General features: G+C 36.2%; 1 long non-coding RNA gene across 2 annotated transcripts; it reads left to right on the top strand.

Annotated features, from left to right (window-relative positions):
- Positions 1 to 349: 349 nt before the first annotated feature.
- On the top strand, positions 350 to 23,985 carry LOC116432284 (uncharacterized). Of its 2 annotated transcripts, XR_012999947.1 has the most exons (4): positions 350 to 535; positions 18,593 to 18,660; positions 20,095 to 20,139; positions 20,209 to 23,985. It is a non-coding gene; the product is annotated as an uncharacterized LOC116432284 (long non-coding RNA). The 2 variants fall into 2 exon arrangements; XR_004236102.2 differs by having other exon boundaries at positions 20,095 to 23,985.

The following is a 23,985-nucleotide window of genomic DNA, read 5'->3' as shown; positions in this document are numbered from 1 at the left end:
ATTGGTTTATCGCGTGGAGGAGCGCAAAAAGAGAACACAGGTACAAGGAAGTGACGTTCGATTTATTGGAGATTTCTTAAGCTGTGAAAAAAATGTCGCGGAACGTCGCGTTACACGCGAGATTACTCGCGATCGCGATCGTGCAAGAAGAAACGTGGGTGAGGTACTGCGTTGCGATGGCGGTAGCGTGGCGTTTCCACGACGCGAGGGGAATTAAAGAGGGGGAAAAAAAGAAGTAAGAGGGATAGATGATCCGATGGATAGATAAGCGGAGAGGGAGCGAAAGAGAGAGAGAGAGACAGTTGGCAACGCTTTCGGAGGGAAAGAGAGAGGAAGAGGCGAGATAACTGGCGCCAGTGCTAATAATTTCATGGTAGCCGTTGCGAAGGCATGCGCGCGCGGCTTCCTAATCGCTTCTATCGTTTAATCGCTCGAACATACGATCGACGGCCGCAAGTATACGGTTGCCGGGCACCAGGAAACGTGTCGCAAAAACCGGCGCCACCAAGGACTTGCCCGCAAGACCGAATTGCAGGTAATATGGGCCTCGATTCTGTTTCCTGTAAAAGTTGCGGGGGTTTAGCTGAACGGTAGCCTGAATTTTTTCTTGTTATTGCCCTTTGGGATTGAAAGTATCTTTGCTAGAAAGTGTTCGTTATTATTCGATGGAATATCGATGATTTATTATTACTAAGTTTATATTTATGTTATACCTCGCGTGAATTTTTTCTTGTTATTGCCCTTTGGGACTGAAAGTGTTTTTGTTAGAAAGTATTCGTTATTATCTGATGGAATATGGATGATTTTTTTTATTATTAAATTTATGTTTGTATTATACTTCGCGTGAATTTTTTCTTGTTATTGCCCTTTGGGACTGAAAGTGTTTTTGTTAGAAAGTATTCGTTATTATCTGATGGAATATCCATGATTTCTCCTTTATTATTATATTTATATTTATATTATATTTTTGTCTATGTTTACTTTTTTTATATTACTATTTTATTTATGATTTGTATTATTATTATTATTATTATAGCTGCATCAGATTATCAGTGATTACATTTTGTATATACGATCGTAGGTAATTTGCACATCAATGGTAACATTTTTACAGTGATCTACAGGTATATTCGTAATGAACATATATCAGACATATTGCATACATATATTGCTATTTAAAGAATTTAGGATGAACGTTTAATTTATTAACTGGGAATATATGCAATTAAATGCTTTTCTACAGCCACCTTCACGTGTGCATTCTATTTGTATCTTGTAATATATTTAATCGGTTAATATTAAGAATCAAATCAACATGTATCAGGTTAGTGGTGGATGTAGTGGGGTAGCTGGCATTGTTATTGCAAGCTTATTCCTTAATAATTCGATATTTGAATACGATGTTACTTCAGAATTAATACGTACAAATTCGTTTCGCAGAAAGTCATGATCCTTTGGTAATACGATTGCCGCAATAAATGGGAGAAATGTGTAGCGCGCATTACACAACATTGAGCAATTGAAATAACAGACACAACTCGAATATTAATAGTCGGTAACAAGAAATACATGTAACCCTGGCAAGTGCACGATGAATCAGCGGAAACCAATGAATAAATGCAAATAACAAGTCATAAACGGCAAATAGTTATACGGAGTAAGTAACGAAGGCGACGTATGCAAACAGTATGCATAAAGAACAAGTAGTGGATCTAAAAAAAACAGGCGCGACGAATATTGGAGATGTTTGATACATGTAATTGGAGCACGCGAGCTTTATGCGAACTCGAAATTTCATGTGCCATCTTACGGAAAGCAGAATCAAATGACAATATACTTCTCGAAGAATTCATTAAAAAATGGAATTTAGTAATCTATAGCAAAATCTTTTACTTTGTTTATTTTGCAATTTCATTTTTCGTTCGTTACATCTTTTCTTATTTTCTTATTTCTTACTTAATATATATTTTCACTTCTTATTTTTTTATTCTTTAGTTTACCTATCCTCTCTTTATAATATCTTTAAATTTAACATTTACAAAAATATTTATTTTTCATATAACACATCAGTTTATTTTTCATTTTTCATTTATCATACTTTCGTTTTTTTTCCATTGCATTTATTCTTTACTTGTACCATTTTGTATTTATCGTATTTTCATTTCTTTTCCATTTTATTTATTCTTCACTTATTCAATTTTTCATTTATCGTATTTTCATTTCTTTTCCATTTTATTTATTCTTTACTCATTCAATTTTTCTTTTATTATACTTTCGTTTCTTTTTCATTTTATTTATTCTTTGCCATTTTCTATTTACCGTATCTTCTTTTCTTTGCCATTTTATTCATTCTTCACTTATCCCATTTTCTTTATTTTTCATTCCATTTCATTCTACATTGAAAGACCTGACCGACATACACATAACACACTTCATCGCGTCTCCGCGAATAGCTACGCCAATGGTTAGCTCGTATTTTCCGTCGTCGCGATCGTGTGCCGCCTGTGCCCGTGGATACGGTGTGTCCACGTGTACCTCGTACTTACGTTGTTAGAAAAGACGTACCACTCGTTGAGTGGCAAGAGCAATGGGAACAGAAGCAAAACGAATGCGGTGCGCGAAAGCTCTCTTGTACACGGTTCCGTTAAAATTCTTGCACCGCGTGTCGTCGCCGGTGATTGCGCCTTAATGCCTATCCTTTCAGACGCGAACTGTAACCAGCAATCTCGTCGAACAATATCCACTTAAATTGACCATTATTTCACCTGACGTTTCGGCCCAATCTGTTTCACATCGCACCTTTCCGGCTCAATGTTTCTCGACCCCGAAATCCTTTCTTCCTTCCGACGTTAGTTACCCTTTCGATGAAGAACGTCGTGATCTCATTATTTTAAGAGAGAACCAAATAATAATTTCATGCTGAGTTTAGTATTGTTTTTCTTATAGAAAAGTCACTGAAACAGAAACGCAATTCTGGAAGTTGCAGTGTAAATATTCGCCATTTTGGTAATTTTAGTAAAGACTAATTATTTTAGAGTATTTAATACTGATTGAGTACTCATTAAGAAGATTTAATATTTAGTACTGATCAAGAATATTTTTCATTCTTTCGTTTCCGTCTAATAGTAACCTTTAACCCATCGAATGTTGGCGAATTTTCAGAAAACATCATTATACGTAAACAAACTCAAATTTGAAATTACAATTGTTATTTAATTTCATATTCTTGCCTAACGTACAATAAGATTAAACCATTATAAAATTCTTTCTCCGAGTATCTCTCAATTGAAAATGCTTAAATATATTTTCCATCGTAAAGGATAAACAATAGAAATTAAATGCACCAACATATCCACAACGAAAATTACATTAAATCCACATTTCATCATATTTCCAGAACATTATCCGCATAAACGCGGCATACAGCATTTGTCAAGTGAGCCAATAAGCAACAAACGTCGCTAATTAATTGACCAATTTACCAAATAATCATTCCCAAACGAGCCAGAAATGATCTTGAAAAACTCGCCGGTGAAAACCACCACACGTGCGTGTCGGGGCTTACCTCGATTTAATCAAATCCGTTTAAAATCCGCGCGTGATAAATGGCCGCTACATTGAAGCTCGTTGGAGCTCTCCACTTATTTTTATGCCGCGATAAAGATTCGACGTCGCCGTATTGAAACAAATTATAATGTCGTCCATTTTTATTACGGCCAGAATTAAAACTCGTCGTCGCCGGGCGTCGCGTCGTTCACCAGCGGCTGCGGCAACGGTGGCTCGATATTATTCAATATCTTACACGTTAAGGCTGGCCGCATTAAAATCGTACATGCGGCTCAATAAAAAGACAGGTGATAATTAAAGCGGCGCGTATGCACGGGGCAGTGTTAAGAATTTACGCGGGTACGATTGATTTATCGTCGCCCGGCTGTAGCAAGGATATTACGCGGAGAGGCTCGCATGAATCACGAAACCGAAACAGAAAAACAAGAAGGAGGGCATGAGTCAATTACGCTCGGTCCAATTTCAAGCGTTCGTTAAATCGGCCCGATAAACAATAAAATCAATCGTTAACCCGAAAGAAAGGTGGATGAACGTGAAAGAGTGCACGCTGCTCGTACACTACCGTCCAGAAGTATCATTTCGACACTTGTTCGGATTCGATCGAGACTCCTTTTTTCATCATCGTTTTATTGCGTCAACGCGTTACGGGGGAACGCGTCGCGTACGGTGACCCTTTGCACTCGTATGTCATGCTGAAGATGACAATGGAAATTTCTTATAAAACTCGTACGTTGTATTAGAGCTGACAATGCTAATTTAGCCTAAAATACGTACATCACGTTGGAAATTGTTTTAAAAAGTATCATAGTTGAAAAGATTGTAAAAATTAAATTTTATAGTAATGATAATAATAAATAAAATAAATATAAAACGTTGAATTTTACCGCTGTATATTACTTTAATTCATTTGAGACAACTTTGAAAATGAATGGAGTGCGAAGGGTTAACGCATTGTTGACCGGTCACCAGTTAACTCGTCTGCACTTGTATTAGCTACTTGAATTTTTTAAACGCAGGACGAGATAGAATATTGGGAAAGTAAAATATTCAGAGTTATATAAAAGATATGTCCAAAGTTTCATTTCAATGTATCATGTATGTATAAAGTATATTGAAGATTATTTAAGTTGTTTCACTTTCGTATTTAATTATGGAATAATAACCGGTGATATAGGATATCTTTTTCTTGAAATTGCCGGTTAATAATGTGTTAACACTTAATACTTTAACTCTTTGCACTCCAGAGATGCCTCGAGAGGTTGCCATTTGATTTGACACAGCAAAATTGTGAAGTTTGGTGTTGTTTAATATTGAACTTTGTATAATGCATCGATATGTGAAATATTGAAAGAAAATAGTTTTCTTTCTCAATGTATGTGTGATTTCTCAACTCAATTTCGGAAAATGTCATCTGTAACTCCTTAGAAAGTATTGGGTATTTCCAATGAAAAACTTCTGGCAAAGGGTTAAAGTGCTGCGTTTTCTTTCGTTAACTTTATATCAATTCCTATAGTGTCTGATTAATCAGTGTTTCAATTTTTGTCTTTCCTTTCGTTTCTGTTTCTATCAAGAAAAATTTACCATCAAACTTATTTACTTTCATTTTGTAGTTATTTGACTGGTTACGGTAAGAAAAGTGGTGATACGGTTAGTATTAACACTTTATCCACCGCGAGCCTGTTAACCCTTATCACCCAAGAATATGATAGAATGATTACCGGTTGCTCTAAATAAATTTTGTTAATTTCAAAAAGAAAATTCAATTATGACTGTTGGATAAGCATAAAATAATATCAAAAAGCAGGAAATTAATTCATACATATTTTACCGTTGCAATTGTATTTGATGCATCCGTGTTTGGCAGTGAGACTGCCGGTTGGAGTGATAAGAGTTCAGGTTGACTGTCAGTGATATGTTTATTGTGAGCTCAGGCGACATTGTCCTTTCGAGTATTTTTGTTCGTTTAAAATAATATATCTATGGTATAAGTTACTTAATCTCATTATTAGTTACAATTAATTAGTGACTATATATAGAGGTAATTATAGAAAAAATTACTATTTCTTCATGACGAGTATACTCATATTCACAATTAAGGGGTTAATCACAGTGGAGCGTCGAGTTGCAGTTTCTAGTAATTACATCATTAATTATTTTGTTAAGAATTATTATCATTATCAATGCAAAACGTTGTCATTCATTTATATTTATTACTTCTGGAATCTCGGTGTCTTGTAAAAAAGTTAACAAGAGTTTCTAAGATTTTCACTGTAATTATTTTACAATTTATATCTTTCTTTCTTTCATGTTTCATCTAATAAACACCTATCTGGTATTTTCGTATATAATTACATATTTCTAATTTTCTTCTTTTTAGGAACAATATCTATGCTCAATTAAAAATAATCCTTCAATACTGATCTCCAGTCGAAGCAGACAATAATTCGTTTCTGAAAACATATTACAGATGGAACCAGTGTGCTTTCAATATTTCGTCGAATCAGTTTTTACACAGTTATACTAATCATAATCGTTAGAATCAGACAAAAATCGATAGACGATGTTTTATTCGGGATGTTCGAACGGAAACATCTGTGTACGTGCATATTTCATATTTTATAGCGAAGGTGTAAGTGTCCAAATAACTTCTGGACGGTAGTGTATACGATTCGCTCCTACGGAGTCGTCAACTGTAATTACCATATTTTTTGCCACTGTCCACCGGGAGCCGGTTCGGCGAGGAAAAAGAAATCACGGTAATTAAATTACCGAACAAAACATCCGTATCCTCCCGAATGAGCGCAAATCGAGTTCGGATGGACGATGTCACGCGAGCGGTCCCCAATAAAATCACGCTTCAATTCCGTCTGATGCTCCACATACAGTAACGCTCGTAATTATTCGAACGACGAACATTTCGAATTTTACCATTGCAACCTGAACGACACGAGTGTCGATGTTCTCGCATTATTTGTTGACTCAAATAATTTTTTTATCAGAGTCTACACTTACCTAGTTTTAGCATGTTACAGTAGCATTTATCTACTTTTAGTATGTTAAAGTAGCATTTGTCTATTTTCCTAATTAGAAAAATAGAATTACTGTAGAAAATATATTTTTTTTAATGAATATTATAAACTACAACTTGGATAATTTAGTATAATAGATAATTTAGAGTAATCCTCGATCGAAACAGTAATTAGTTTTCGATCAAATCCAAGTGCTAATAAACACAATTATAATAAGAATTATCCTAATAATTAATTATTCAAATTAATACTGCACTGTGATGAGTTCTGTACACTAGCCACGTGAAATAATTTTACCTTTCAGACGCAACACTTTAATTACTAACGCAGATAACTATTTACTCAAACAACAATTAAAAAAATCTCCCAAAACTTTACTAAAACAACAGTTAATGGTCCAACGAACCATTCATCTGGCAAAGTAGTTTCGCTTTCGCGATCCAAAAAATAGAAGAAGAAAGAATTGATGCAATTACACACACGAAGAACCGATTAAGTGCTCGAACAGTAAAATTTAAAAGCGTTTGAAAAGTGGAATGGCCACTTTGACCCGTGAACGATTCGCTTAACTGGCGACGATCCCAGAAACTAGGATGACGCCGGGGCAGAATCGTGATCGCCAGTAATTGGAATGCCATTCGAACGGCAATCGATTGATGAACGACGGAGCAGCTCGGATAGTTATCCGTGCATCACCCTCGCAGGCGTGCGTGCACGCAGCGAACGCGATCGTCGAAATAACGGACGTTGCCGACGAACGTACCGGTTGCAGTTACATGACACATTTTGCTTTTGTTGCTCGCAGCGAAATTAAGCACAGCGTAATTCGATTGTAAGTACATTGCGAATTTGCATGGATTTATGGAGAATTGAAAGTGTAAAGTTGCACGAAATACATAGGATAGAAAGGAATGTATAAAATATCAAATAATACGAGTATTTAATAAATATAAAGATAATTAACATTATATAAAATATGAAAGTATATCAAAGATATAAAACTAGTGTTTCTTTTAATATTCTGATAAGAGACTGTTTTTTGTAGTAGCTCTATATTTGTAATTATTTCTTAAAAAATTGGATATACGTAATAATCGACAGTTCATTGATTATGTATTAGGACTAACGATTCAAATGCAACTTTCATTTGACTGCAAGTTGTTGTAATTATTGATTAGCAATCATTAGGTTTTAGCTAGTTTTCAATTAATGAAATTGAAGATCACAAAAGATAATGTTATAATGATCGTATAAGACCATATACCATATTCGAATTATCTGTTATTTAAATAGTATAAGAACGATTAATGAGGAAATCAAATTTGAATAAAATGTTCGTTCAATCAATATGACGATTCAGTGAAGAATTGATAAATCTTCTTTTTTAACATTTCAATCAATTTCACCGAGAAACCTAAATTTACTGTTAATTAGTATAGATTGACGATCATGAAAGGTAATATGTTACCGAATCAATGATTACATTTGAATCACTGCCAATGACACGTAATCAGATTACATTTCGCTCGACTCTGGTTCGCAGAAACCGAGGAACGTGTTTCTTGTGTGAATGGAAAGAAACGTTCGACAAAAGCAACTGGTCGGTTAAAAAAGAAAACGGAAACGTCCGCGATTTCAGTGTTCGTGTGTGCGTAATGTTTTCAGACCGTTGGCTGCAGCGTTCAGCAAAAATGTTGTCTCGCACTTAACGTTGTTGTTACTTTGTTGTTGGCTCCTCTTCCGTTAATTACCGGGAAAAACTCATTGGGGAGGCGGTTAGTGTGTTTGCGTGCGGGAAAGTACACACGCGTGACGAGAAGAGCTTTGGATGCCTACGGAAGTGGTGCTACTGGACTGTTCAAAAGTGGTGAATTATAATATTGCTTGCCTGTTCGTGTTTCAACGTGCAAATCAAATTTTATAGAATATTTTAGAATAATTATATGGAGGTAATAGAAAGAAGAAAAGTTACTGTGTAGAATTTAAATTGATTTATGGTAGTAACACTTTTATTAATATTAATTTATTTTCTACTCTCATTTTTAATACTTTATTCTACGTTTCTCAAAGTTCTGCATTTTATTCTTCTGTTTATAAGTATTCGAGATACAATGTACAGATAAAAGTTGCCTACTGTAATTCAATAGGGTTACAAGACGATTAAAAAGTGATGGACTGTAATATTACTTGTAGGTTTTCGGAAATTTATTTGAAAGTTTATAGAATATTTCAAAGGGATGGCACGTAAGTGATAGAATAATATTGCTAATATTTATCTAACATTGAATATAGAAACTTTTAATCACAATATAAATTCTTTCGATTCACAATCTGCAACAGTACCTAAAAATATCCAAACAATGATCATTTTCCTACTTAAAACCACAAATGTTCAAAACTAATTTCAGATACAACACATGCCAATTTCTTACACAGTCCTTAATGTTTATTTCATAATTAATCAATACACACTACAGCCATATCTCAATAAAAGTCTCCTGAAAAAGTACCATATCCAAACCTCAACCTACAAATCTATACAAAACCAAAACCTCATCATAATTAAAATAATTTCCCCATACCTTCTCGTAACTTCAGTCCCATTAACACGTTCACTGCCACGAAAAACTTCAGTGCTTTACGTACCCCTAATTCTTCTGCGATGAAGACAAAAGGGAACAATTATCATTTATTTAATATCACAATGTTTACGTTACACTATTATCTAGTTACCCACGCCACTGAACATTTTTATTCAATTATCTTACGGAATATAATTTTCCTCAAATAATTTAGAGGCTCTGGTCATCGGTGACCGTAGCAGTCAACACGTTAAATATTATCACACGCATCCTACAATTACACGATTCAAGAACATAATAACTATCCTCAAACCGAGCGCATCGATCAATACAGCATTGCAGCATTTTCCATAGCAGCTACCATATTCCTCGCTCTATAAACTCTTCCAGCACTCGCGCCGATAAATTCGCGTAAACACAGGAGCGCCGAAACAGAAGCAAAAAACGCAGCAGCCGTTCATCGAACCGTCACGGATTCGCGTGAAACCGCACCGTAATCTCGAGCATCGATCCCTGAACATTGTTCACAGTTTATTTACTCATTCCGCGCGAAAAAATGCCCGAGCGACGATGAATGATGAAAAAAGAACGATTCAACGTCCGCGAGCAAAAAACCCTTACGGGGTAATTCAGTGGCACAGGTGACACGCGGCGCGAACGTATCTCCTGCAATTTTGTTGCGCGCCAGGTAATGGAGAAGCTTTTTGCGACTGGATGTCGGCATGTCAGTGAATTTACATAGAAGAAAATTTTATGTACAAGGCCAGAGAAGCGGACGCGTGTGTTCTTCACGGAAGGGGTGCGCGCGGTTCTGCGGAAGAGCCGGGCTCTGCAACATTGTCATTAATTAGCCTGTCCTCTACTTCGTTATAGCCACTTCCGCTATAAAGAGGATGGTTTCACGTCTCTACCTAAATTTACGGCCAGAAAAGCACATAAACGGGACAAGGGGAGCAACTGTCTGTATTGTAAGCGAACCACTACAGTGCCACGCAAACGCGATGAATTGCGTTCGGCCATTATCTTGTGATGATTTTGATTTAGTCTAGAATTAATGGTATCTTTAATATGAAAAGAGGAGTTTTGAATTAAATAGTAAGTTTTTGAGACTATTTGTGTGCAATTTGTGAATTCTATTCGTTCATGAGGAAGTTCCTTCTCGCTTGTTCGGCCATTATCTTATGATGATCTTCGTTTAGTTTGAGGTTGTTGGTATTTTTAATGTGGAAAGAGGATTTTTATTGAAACAATTAGATAGTGCATTTTTGAAACTTCTTTGTAGGTTTCGGAAAATTTCTTTTCAGTCTTTAATTTTATTCTTTGTTTCATTATTTCTCGTTAAACTCGCGAATGAAATTTTTAATTGAATTTGACGAATCATTTGTTACATTTGCAGAATATCATTCATCTTTCTTGCATATATATGATACATTGCTTTTCTATTATCAATCAGTGATTTACGCAGTAAATGTAACGATAACGGCTTGATTCAACAGTTTGCGGGCAACGCACTGCAACTTCGTTGCGTTTCCTTCTATAAATTAATGGTGGGTTTCCATGGGAGGTTTACACGAATTTACGAGTGGAAAAGCACACAGAAGTCACGAGGAGAGCAATGAACGTTTACGCGATCGAAGCTTGAGAAAACGGAAATAGTATCTCGCTGGATTGTTTTGTAACAAACGGTCTTTGATTCGCTGTTGGTGCTTTAGTAACTTTGTGATGTACCGTGTGTTACGTGTAAATCTATTGTTTGAGTATTTCTGTACCGATGGTACTATGAAGATGTTTTGGTTTCTTAGGAAATCAATTTAGTTCGTATAAACTTTGTGCACGGCAGTTATTATTTACTACTTAATTATTATTTATTTATTCTAAATCCTTCAAAACGGTACAGTGAAAAATTGATTAACTTTCTTTGTATTAAGCGAGAGTATTAATTAGGAAATGAAATTTTAATGAAACCTTCGTTCAGTTAATATGACGAATAAGTGAAGAATTAATAAATTCTATGTTTTAACGTTTAAATCAATTTCACTGAGGAATAGCACATTCGAGATCAATGACGCAATCCTACATCATTTCACACAATTAATAAAAATACCAATCACGTAATCTACATTATTCCTACATCTAAATTATTCCAAAATCCGCAGTCAAGCATCGACAACATAGTTCCCTGATACATTTTTTACATCCACACACACTGAAATAACAAATTGCCTAAAATATTCATCTACAGACTTCAACCCCTAGCCCTATAATTTAATTCTCAACTATAATCAATACAACTACTTTCTTATTAACACACTACATGAGAGTTATTTTGCTCATTGCAACTAATTTATTATTCCATATACTTTCATGATATTCAATTACAAATAGAAATATTTTCAATAGTACATAAAAAGAATCAAACTCTTACTTTCAACTTAAAATGTTAATCAAATAAATCACATTTATTCACTAATACCCAATAGTATGTGAAAAGTGTACTAATACAGTCCACGTAAAATGTATTAATGATGTTCCCCCTATAATGTTCGCTCCAAAGTAAAATGATTAATAACAGAAAAATCATATTTACCTCAAACTCTAAAGAACAAAATAACATTCATTCTTCTTAAATCTTCTTTAACACGCTGAACGCCGCACGGTTTCATAGAGCAAAATACACAAAATGGAAAAGTATAATATATAATTACTGGATTGAATTCCATTATCATTACTCCACGTACATCTATATGAATGCCAATGCGTTAAATAGCATTGTTCGTAATATAGAAATGTTTCCAAATAATCACCCTTTCATTGAATAAACCAGAGTAATTCGATTTGATTGATAATTACCCATTACCTCCATGGCATTCAATGTATCAAAATCTTCACCACGAATCCGACACGTTGCAAAGCAAGGAGCAAAAAAAGCTAGAAGCAGTCGCAAAGATGATACAACGCTGGCAATAATAGACGAACAGTACGAAACCGAAGAAAAAGAGTAAAAAGCGAGACGGTGAAGTTTTGAAACGAAGGAACAAGGACGTCCGCGGAGGGAACAACCGTGGATATACACGCGCGAAATAAACGCGGTCCCGCGAGCGTATAAATAAGCGGTGCGGCGCGCGTGCAATCGGCCGCTCGCGAGCGTATACACCTCTCGTGTCTCGCGATGGAATCCAGTTTGCCGGTGAGTTTTTGCAAAACCGTCGGTGTGCACGTCCAGAGCACTGATTCCCGGACAACGTGACGCAATTATGCAACGAAACAGCCGAGCTCGACCACCACCACCACCACCCCGCCCTCTCCGCCCACCCCCTTGTTCATGCTCCGGTTCCATGGCGTTTACTGGATACCTATCGTTGACCTTGAGGCCCTCGAGAACACACCGTCCACCACCGTCGGCCAGCTTCCCGCGGCCTTGCGCCATCGTCTCGGTGCATCACGAATCGACTTCGGGATACCGACGTCCCTCGACCCTGGCCTGGGTCTCTTACGTTAGCACGGTAATGCTCCGATTAACGCTCGAGATATGCTCTTCGAGGATGTAGCGTTAAACGAAGCAGCGTTGAATGAGGTCATCTTAGGACGATGTGAATAGGGATGAGGGGACGTGAGTAATTGTTGGGGTAGAGAAGTTTTGTTTTGGTTGCGAGGCTGTTCTTTAGTGAGTTGTGAAGTGTGTGTAAGGTGTGTGTGGAATTTGGGTTTATGGTTAAGATATTTGTGTTATGGGGAGATTGTGGATCAGGTCATTTTGGGATGCGATGGACAGGGGTTAGGAGGCAATGCGAATAATTGTTGAGAGAAATTTTGGTTTGGTTATGAGTTTGTTTTGCTGTGATTTGGAATGTATGTAATGTGTTATATAGAATTCGGATTTATGATTAAGGTATCTGTGATTTTGGGAGACGAAGCGTTGGTTAAAATAGTGTTGAGTGAGGTCATGGTGGGATGTGAGGAATAGGGATTGGGGGATGTAATGGTTGGAATATAGGAGTCTTGTTTTAATTTTAAGTTACTTTTATATTAAGCCTTTACAGTCGAGAGGTGACTTACAATCGCCATTCTGTTTGACGTAGCAAAATTATAATTATATGTTATATATAATATATTATACATCAATATTAAAGATAGTTAATGTTAAAAATGTATTGTAGATAATAAATAAATAGAAATAAAATAATTCTGCCCTCGATTCATATATTATTTCTATTTAACAGAGGCCAAAATTTAATAACTATCTCATTAGAAAAGTATGAATCTATGAAGTGAAACAACTTTCGAGTTCAAAGAGTTAAAATATAAAATATATATACTACACATACATTAACAGCTCGCTTAATTGTAACAAAAAGAAATTTTATTTTAATTCTAAATTAGCTTTACATTAACCCTTTCCACTCGAGAGGCGACTCACAGCATCATTTGATTCAACACAGCAAAATAAATGACAAAATTACAAAACCATACGCAGCATGAAAATAAAATAATTCTATCCCTAAATTCATACAAAATTTTTCTTTATGCAAGCTACAAATACTATTATCGATATTTCATCAGAAAATAAAGAATTCATATTTTCTAATGAAAATCATTGTCGAGTGCAGAGAGTTAACACTCGCGCGACTCCGGCCTAAGCGTGTGCACTACCCGACTGCATTACTGAAACGAATCGCGGCGTAACGGCCCGTTCGGACCGCACTTTATTTAGGTTTCCTCGTATAAAACGATCTTAGCGGGCGGGACACGCGTCTACCCTGGGATTAAGCGGGGGACGGCTGCGACGGGATAAGCCCCGTGGAATTCGGTATTTATGCTGTTCCGTCAATAGCACCCGGGAATTTCGCCACATTGTCGCGGCGAACGCGCAACGCTGTACGCTGTGTCAAAGGGAAAACAAGCTAATTTAACCCTCCGCGCGCGGTGGTCTGCGCTGGCGTTAATCTACCAGGGATAAAGTAAGAGATTGTAACCAAATTGAATGCTTTTGTGTGATATTAGATACTGCTGAGATTCTATTAATATTAATAGTATTGTTAATAATGTTATACAAATCATTAGTATTGTTTTAATATTGTCATATGAATTATTAATATTGTTGAGAATATTAGAATATTATATATGAATGCTTTTGTGTGATATTAGATGCCGCTGAAATTCTATTAATATTAATAGTATTGTTAATAATGTTATACAAATCATTAGTATTGTTTTAATATTGTCATATGAATTATTAATATTGTTGAGAATATTAGAATATTATATATGAATGCTTTTGTGTGATATTAGATGCCGCTGAGATTCTATTAATATTAATAGTATTGTTAATAATGTTATACAAATCATTAGTATTGTTTTAATATTGTCATATGAATTATTAATATTGTTGAGAATATTGGAATATTATATATGAATGCTTTTGTGTGATATTAGATGTTGCTGAGATTCTATTAATATTAATATTATTGGTAATAATGTTATACGAATCATTAATATTGTTTTAATATTGTCATTAATTATCAACATTCTATTAATATCGTTATAATAATTATTAATATTGTTAAGAATATTAGAATTATGTATATACTCAATAAAATAAAGTTGCCTAATATGAGAAGTATTGTATAGAATAACTATAACTTTTTGATTGAGAATATTTTTATTAATTCTCAGTAGGTGTTTTAACACGTTGGCAGTCAAGCTCTAGCTCATTAAAATTCTTTAAAGTGTCGAATTAAATTTATCTAATATCTGGTTTGAACGACTCGTGAAACTAGTCTTTTTTTAATTTTAATATTCAACTAGATTTTTTTATCTTAATTATCTACCCGCAATATTTACAACTACATTTAACATTTAATTCTCTGATATCCAAATATACATACCCAATTGCGAAAGTAATTGTACTGTTCTATCGGCACTGTATATCTTGAACCAATAATAATTCACGAGACTAAAAGATTAATCACTACGATAAATCTTAATTTCCCAGTGCCCAATCCATGAAATACATGGTCTCGATTTTGCAGAATATTTATGAACGCCGTTTCAGCAGTCAATGCCTTTACATACACAGATTTTCATAAAGCCATAACCAGGTAATTCAACGAGTCTCCCAAAAAAGCAAGCACTCAACCCATTAATGGTAAAATTCACTGATTAAGCGAGAATGTTAACCCTCATAACAATTTATCTCAGATACTTTTCTCCCCGGTCTCCCGTACACTCGTAAAAATCGTTCCGAACTGTACTCTCTTTCGCCGACAACGAAACCTGCGATCGAAATCAACAATCCAAGAAAATTAAACTCATACCGAGAACGCTCATAAAGAACAATCGCAATAAAATCAAGCCCTTTTTCCTCCGAAAACCATTCGAATCGTCCCATAAGAAAAGAAGTCAATAGCCGTGAATCGTTTTACGTACCCACCATCCGGGGACCACGCGGTGAACAGCGAACGGCCAACAGGATCTTGTAATTGGTCCCCGAATCGATCGTCGACCCGATACAACAAAGGTTGAACGGTAGCTGCGTGCGACGTGTGTGCAGCCGGTCCGTTTCAAAAGAATCAAAGGAAAAAATGAAAAATGAACGGGGTGAGCGGGAGAGGGAGAGAGAAAGAGAGAGGGGGGAGGAGGGGAGAAAAAAGAAGAGGAGGAAGCGGTCGAGGGGTCCCGGCAGGCTCTCCCCGCAAACACCTGCTGGCCGTGTCGTAACTTGTCTGACATCCTCATTGCCGAAAACAGAAGCTGCTTGTGCCCGGATTGGGCCGGTATACCGGTATCTCATAACGGCCTGCGTCGCGAAAATGGTGTTTTAAATTGCAGGCCGGCGTTATATCGACGCCTTATTAACGCTCGGACAGGCTCGCTCACTTGCTGGCCGGTTCGAGGACACCGATTTTTACCAGGACGGTCTCCTGCAGCCAATATAGATTAGCCGAACTTGGTCAGGCCGTTTTCACTGGCGAGCGATCTTCTAATCTTCGTTGCACGCCCACGCGAATTTTCGATTTGAATTTTAATTGATACCCTGTTTCTGACACCGGAGATAGTGTTCCAATTGACTGGTTTGTTTTTTTACTTCGTCGTCTTTGTTTTTTGGAGGCCGTACGGTGGAGTAGGTTTATTGGGAGTTGATTTGTTTGTAGAGTACGAGTGTATTTATTAGTTTGTATTAGTGAGTTCGTAAGGAGTTAAGAGTTCGATTGATTCCGGATGCGAAAAATAGCATCTCAGTTTGTTGAGGTCCTACCTATTGTTTGAATCCATTTGATTTTCTTGAACAACCTTCTTTCTATCTTCCATCATTCTGAGGTTATATTCTGAACCCTCTTCAACATTTACGAAGTACGAGTATCATATTTCAAAGAAACAGTTTTCCAATATTCCCAATAAACACGACTCAAGCAACAAATCGCTTCTAAACCTGTTTGCCCGTATCATTCAACTCGCCCGTTCCTTTCTCTGAAAAACTCTACAGACAAGAACAAACGAAAACAAACGATATACCAATATCTTATTACTTCAATAATGCGATAATTCAATTGCAGCTTTCTATTCCAAATATGAAAACATGATATCCTCAATGTAGCGACATTTATTCTCAATACGTGAAAAGCCTCTAACTCCGCAATGATTGCTACTGAATCGTCAAGAGGTATCGGAAAAAATCGGTCAGCCCGGCGAATGAAATTTCTTTCGCAGAAACGAAGGCAAACTTCCACGATGCAACGCTACCATGTGCATTCTGATACGCGAGAGGAGACGGGGTGGCTGGGGATCTCTGCGGTCTGCTACATCTATTTATAGCGTACGCCATACTAATGCATATGCGCCTATGCACCACGCTAACACCGCGTCCCGAGCATAACGGGCTTTTACATGCTGCACTGGATATTCCACGTGGGTTCCCTCCCTCCGCCTCTCGTCCTCGCGCCCTCCGATCCCCGTTCCTCACCCCGTCGATCTTTCTCAGGATTCCCTGTTTCTCGTGGTGGCTCCGCTGGTGTCTACGGAGGTCGCATCTCGAGTACACGCGTGCGAACGCACGTGCGCCTGCCCCCAGAGGAATGCACCGAGCCACGTAGAGATTTATGCACGGGCGCAGGTCCGACCGTGTAAAAGTCGACCGGCGCAGACCCCGGGTACCTTTTTCCGCGACCTTCCACTTCGTCAATGGTGCTCGCCTGTATTCGAGGAACAGCTTTTGTTGCCGTTGATTTATTGCTTCGATTGTAGCGGACTTTGTTGGGAATGAGTGATTGGAAATGGTAATTGGGTGATAAGAGTTTTAGGAAAAAGGGGGGGTTGTACTGTTGGGAAATCTGGAGATTTGATCTTTTGACACACAGCAGCTGTGTCTATGACTTTCCACTTCGTCAATGGTGATGGCTTGTACTCCGGAGAGTTTTTCTTATTTTTGGTTTATTGTTTCGATTGTAGGCGAGTTTGTTGGGAGTGAGTGATTGGAAATGGTAATTGGGTGGTAACAGTTTTATGAAAATAGGGGGTTGTACTGTTGGGATATTTGGAGATTTGATCTTTTGACCCAGAACAGCTGTGTCTATGACTTTCTGCTTCGTTAATGGCGATGGCCTGTATTCGAGAGAGTTTTTCTTGTTTCTGGTTTATTATTTCGACTGTAGGTGGCTTTCTTGTGAATGAGTGATTGAAATTGATGAGTGGATAATAGTGGTTTTAAAATAATTGGGAGTTAATTGGAGAATTGTAATTGAAAAATACAAAAACGTGATGTTTGTGTGGTATACAATGTTTGACCTTTATCTTCTATCTGTATAAGTATCTTTTTCCACGACCTTTCATTTGAAGATTAAATAGTAGTGGCTAATGATTGGGGGTGGGTCGACGAATTGAAGAAACTGGGAAATATGAAAATTGGATGTGCTTTAGAATTTTTGAATTAGAGAATTTTCTTATACGACCTTCCCCTTGATGATTGAATTGAAGCAGTTTAAAGAATATGGGGGATAGATTAGAGAATTGCAGGAAGTGTATTAACTATTTTCTATAAAAATTAGAGTCACTACATTAATCATGAAGGTGCCTTTGTAAACGATAAAATACCTTTGTAACACGTAAAACAATGAAACTGGCAATTTGTTAGATTAGTTGCCTATAAATCTCAGTAATTAATTTAAAATAATTTATAGTCTGTCTGGTCGAAGTTAAAACTACAACAAGCACACTCAATAAAAACCGTGTTCAAATGATATATTGCAGTTCCAATAAAATATTCCAGAGTCTTAACATTCCCGTGACCTACGAATATCTTGTGACCTAGTAAGATTTTTATCTTTTCAACACCTACTGTCTGCTAATTTTGTTTGACCTAGTTATACTCTTATTTTCTAAAAGAAATGTATCTAACATATGCACTTCTCTTTTTTCTAGGATTCCATTACATCCGTAGCTCAGCCGAAGACGGACAAATGATAAATAATTTTACACTCCCAGTGGCGGTATTTATATTAACAAATTACCTATATTATCATAACTTCATTAGAATAATAAATAAATTTAAACTCGAAATAGTAGTATACATTATAATAATGAACTGCCTATATTATCATAATTATATCAGTAATAAGACAATTTAAATTCAAAATAGTATTACATATTATAGTAATGAATTATGTTATCATAAGTAATTATATTATAATAATAAATCAATTTATACTGAAAATAGTAGTACATATTATGATAATGAACTATCTATGTTATCACAAGTAATTATATCATAACAATAAATCAATTTAAACTTAAAATAGTAGTATATATTATAATAATGAACTATCCATGTTATCGCAGGTAATTATATTATAATATCAGATAAGGTCCCATTCAAACTGGCAGTATATTATCTTTAAGCAACGAATTAAATTCCAGTCGTGGCCGGCTGATAAACGACTGGTCGCGGTATGCGCATCTAAATACCGTCGAGATTTAAAAGTTTCCCGCGCCCCGAAGCACGAAAATTTACGTTCGATTCGCAAGCGTCGCAAGCCAATATAAGGGTGTCGGGGAGCCCACGTCTCTGGGATCGCGGGCGTTATAACTTCGGCAGTTGTTACTTATAAATTACCATCACGGCAGTTATAACTCATAGACTGTACGACGCCTTTATAACTTATACCCCGGCCGTATAAGTTATAAACGCGGTGCATGTAATTTATATGTTACGACTGCCGATGTTATAAAGCGCCTCGGCGAGCCAACAAACGGCATTATTTAATACAAGATTAATTTGCTGCCGACAAACTTGAAGGTCCTCTTCTGCCCATCGACGTGATAGGCCCTCGATGCATCTCGTCGTTTCGTGTGTGCCCGAGGACCAGCGAAAATAACTTAAGTAATTTATTTCGTTTGTAATTAAGAGATCCAATGCCGCTAGGATCTAGAACGTTTCGTGTGTTACTTATTCTTACGGAGAACAGGTGAAAACGATGATTAATTATTTATTACTATGGCTTTATGCTGTTATTTATTTGGTTGTTTGGGCTATCAATACTATAAATATTGGTCAAAATTATGTATTTCTGATTTTTTCTATTAAAATTGTATCTATTTCTTTAGTTGCTTAGGTTATTGCTACTTAGGTTATTCTGATCATTCCTATTATACTTATATTCACTTTGTTGTTCAGGGTATTAATACTAAAACTACCAGATAACTGAAAATAACCAATTTCTGATTTGTTCCATTATAACCATTGAAAAGATAAAAATGCTTTTTGGGAATATCACTAAACAACTGAAACGGTTCATCGAAATCCCAATAAGACACTTTTACTCGCATACAAAAATTTTAAAAAGTCAATTTTTATTACTCAGTAGTTCTAGTATTAGCAATTTTTATTCAACGTCAGTCATCTCACACGTTGTAATTATTTTCAGGCAATTCGAAAGTGCCAGCCATCGGTGACCACCGAGGCATTCAAGGTATTAATCTGACATCGATGGACACCACGGATAAAAAGCGAATAGTTGATAATTCCAATATAATTCCAGTGAGCGCAACTCCGAAGAAAATCGTAGTGGGTTAATCCACTCTCTCTTCAACGGACAATAGACTGACCTCTAATGAACTTCGAAACGAGATCATCTAACTAACCACGCGTTTGAAACTTGCAAACGAGAAAAGAGCGAAGCCGATTAATTTCAGGCAACCGATGGTTATCGATTCGAAGGGAAATTAATGAGTAGTCCGCGTCGACGTAAGACGCTGCTTAGTGTAAGGTCGCGGAGTAATTACCAGCATTACCGCGGAACGATAATAGAAAGAACCGGCGCGATGGCAGATCGCGTTAGAGCACGTTTATAGTGGAGCTGCGATACTCGATAAAAGCGACGCTGAGAGCGAACCGAAATGATCTTTTCTTTCAAATGAAACGACGCGTAGACCTACGATCAGTGAATTGATCAACGTTCAATTCAATTGCTCACAAAAGTGAATGCGATGTTAATTCAATCGATAAGCACGAACTTCGAAAAATTCCAGTCGATAAGCGTCGCCATTAAAAATCCAATTTCTCGGACACCTGTAAGTAAAGTGTTATTTTTCTTATTGTTGACACGTTACGTACCGAAAACGGGGAATCTCGTTTTTATATAAATATTTACTTGTAAAACTTTACTGATTACCGCGTGATTATGAAAATACATTTGATTAGAACCGATTATTTGTTTTAGATATATTAAATAACAAGAGGATATTGTATTTTTCTACATTTGGTGATGTATGTTAATCTGATTGAAAATTGCCGGCCAAACAGCCCAGTTTCCTTAAAATTAGCCAATGTGTTAGCACATTGCGCAATAATTTTCAGAAACTTAGAATTTTTACTAATTTGCGTCGCTATATGTTTAACAAGATTCTAGTATCTTATTACTGAGTATATTCTGAACAGATAATCAATTCTGATAATATTGAATATGTTTAAACATTATAGACCTATCATTTGAGCCGTTTTTTTGTCCATTTTTCCATACATTGAGATATTCAATTATTTGCGTTTGAATCAACTTAAACATATTACCAAACGTTAATCGATTCTAGCAATGTTCATAAATCCATAAACTTGTTAGATTTTATTGTACAATAACAATTTATAAAATTATCAAAGAAAATCAACGATTTCTCTATCTAAAAATGGACTTATTCCAAAGAAAATATATCTACAATAACAATATACAGTTAAACTTCTCTAGATTAATTTATGAAGATATCGTTCGTCATTAATTGTATGAATATAAATATAAAAACAGGATATCTATATCTCACTAAAACTACCATTAACTCATTCCTTTCAAAAAACGGACCTATAGCATTAACACGTTGGATGCTATAGGGGTCACTGGTGACCTCAACCAAATCGAATTACTATTCATTCGATTAACCCTTTGCCCTATCATTTATTTTCCACCTGTAATTAATACAACAACTTCATCGCTAATAATTATTGAAAAAAGAGAAAAATTCTATGCACATTCCATGTCTACGTTTTCCCTACAATATAATCATTGATAACAGAAGAATAATATTTAATCGTAATTCAAAGTAGCTGAGTAATATTTATACTTGTTAAATTCTATTTAAAATCTTCACCACGAGTCTCGCACGTTATTGTAAACAAGGGGTTAAACGATTATTTGAAACTTTTCCAAATCACAAGTAAGACCACCTAATGCAGTGACATTCGACAAGATAAACCTGCAGTAATAATAAGGTAATCCAATTACATCATTTGATGTTACATTATTTTCATTTTGTACATTTTTCTCGCCAAAATCGTGCGGCACTCAACGCGTTAAAAAAGACAGCATTTCCCATTCCCACTACGCGACGTTTAAACAACAAAATTATCCACAGAACACTGTCATTTTATCAGTGAACGTACTCTTACGAACGGACCGGCTGAATATCCAGGGGGACGTTTTTCACGGGCGGCTGTAACGAGATTCGCTTTTTCGCGTGGCAAGACCGGTCACGGTGACGGTAAATTGACCGATAATGTTGCTTGGCACTGATTGCCGGATAGCAATGATGGATGCACGAGGGGCGCCCCTCGGCACGGCCCGTCCTTTACCCGTGCACACCAAGGTCGCTAACCCTACCGAGCCCTCGGGTGCTCTTTGGCGCCACACTCTCTTCACGAGCACTTTTAGCCGGGCTCCGGTGTTGTTGCAGCCGTTGTTCCGGCCGAAACATTGCGTCTGTGTTTTGATGAAACAGTGCGGCACATGCTGCTCTGTGAGGATTAATTTCGTCACTTTGAAACTTGACCCTTTGGAGACGGAAATTGTTTAACCGTCTGAGGCGACATTATTTTCTTAGTCTGATCTTGGTCAACTCTGATTTAATTCCACTGGTTTCGTGATTTCTATTGGACATGAAAACTTTGCTTACAGTTGTTCTGTGTTTAGACTTTTATTGGCGATTGTTTATAAAGAATTGTCGAAATGCGAATATTTTGGTTGGATATAGTGTTGCAATGGATGGTATTGCATAGATGACCTCTTTCAAGAAGTTTGTTTTATTGTATAATTATACTGCAGATTTTTGTGCACTAATTGGAAATTAGAAAGTGAACAATTACAGAACATTCACACGGTAAGGAAGACTATATAAAAGCCAAAGTGTTGTTTTTTTGTAATGTTTATTTTTAAATATTGGAATTTACGTACAGATCCACAGTCTAATGATTAATGGTACTCTATTTCTCAAGGTTACATACATTGTCAAGGTACCTAATCATTTGGAAGGTTTCTGAAAGGATCTATTTTTATCGGTACAGCAAGAAATGTAAATTGTTTACCATACGTAGACACAAGTTGTTTGCCATGTGCAATTTTGTATTCTCAAAAATCATATCTATCAGACGAGCCATTACTCTTGCGCTTGAAACTATCTACTTTATAACTTGAAAGTCTTCCACCGGTTTTAACAGTAGCAATTATTCTGTCACGTGAGAACCTCGCGCTTTGATAGATGCGGAACAATAAGCGTACCGGAGAAATCGTTCATAAAATGAAAAGCATGTCAATAGTCGGGCGATAGAAAAATCGTCTAGAAATCGCTAGTGTGAAACCGCTCTTATTTGTGTCGATCCTCGACCCTCGGTTTCTCCGTTACACGCGCGTAAACAATGTGTCAGCTGATCGTCCACATTTTGTGACACATCGAATATACCCCATCGACTCATAAAAAAGATGCATCTAAAAATATGTTTAAAAAAATTTATTTCAATATGTCAAAACATTGCTAGCTATACTATGTTTCCCAAACCATGTAGAAAGTTATTAATTAATTACTTTAATTGTGTTAAAGTTAAGTTAGTACAACCGTGAATGAAGTTATTTAATTAACACGTTCGCTATTAGCGTCAGATATTTGTAACGGCCGTAATCTTATATTTTACATAATGAAAGTGAAATTAATCCTATAGATATTGTTCTTAGATATTATAAACTATGACATTATATTTAGGAACTCAATAACTCGTTACAGTTTCATTTTCCTAATACTTTGTTTAGAAAATTTATTGGATTGGAGAAAATATAATTCAGGAGACCGTCATCGAAATAAGCGCTGGTAGTGAACGTGTTAAAAAATAAAAAACTAATAAAATAAAAAGAGAACATAGATGAATTAATTCATTAATTTTCACATAATATACTTCGACTTTAACATAATAGTGTTTAAAACACTTGTCAAGTGTCTATTCAATAGAAATCAGTCAGCATGTCTGTTCATGACTTACCACTTCCCCTTATAAATATCAATGC

The sequence above is a fragment of the Nomia melanderi genome, chromosome 13 (assembly GCF_051020985.1).
Source record: "Nomia melanderi isolate GNS246 chromosome 13, iyNomMela1, whole genome shotgun sequence".
NCBI classification, from domain to species: domain Eukaryota; kingdom Metazoa; phylum Arthropoda; class Insecta; order Hymenoptera; family Halictidae; genus Nomia; species Nomia melanderi.
Note: the sequence above shows the minus strand (reverse complement) of the source record. Positions and strands in the feature narration are given on the sequence as shown.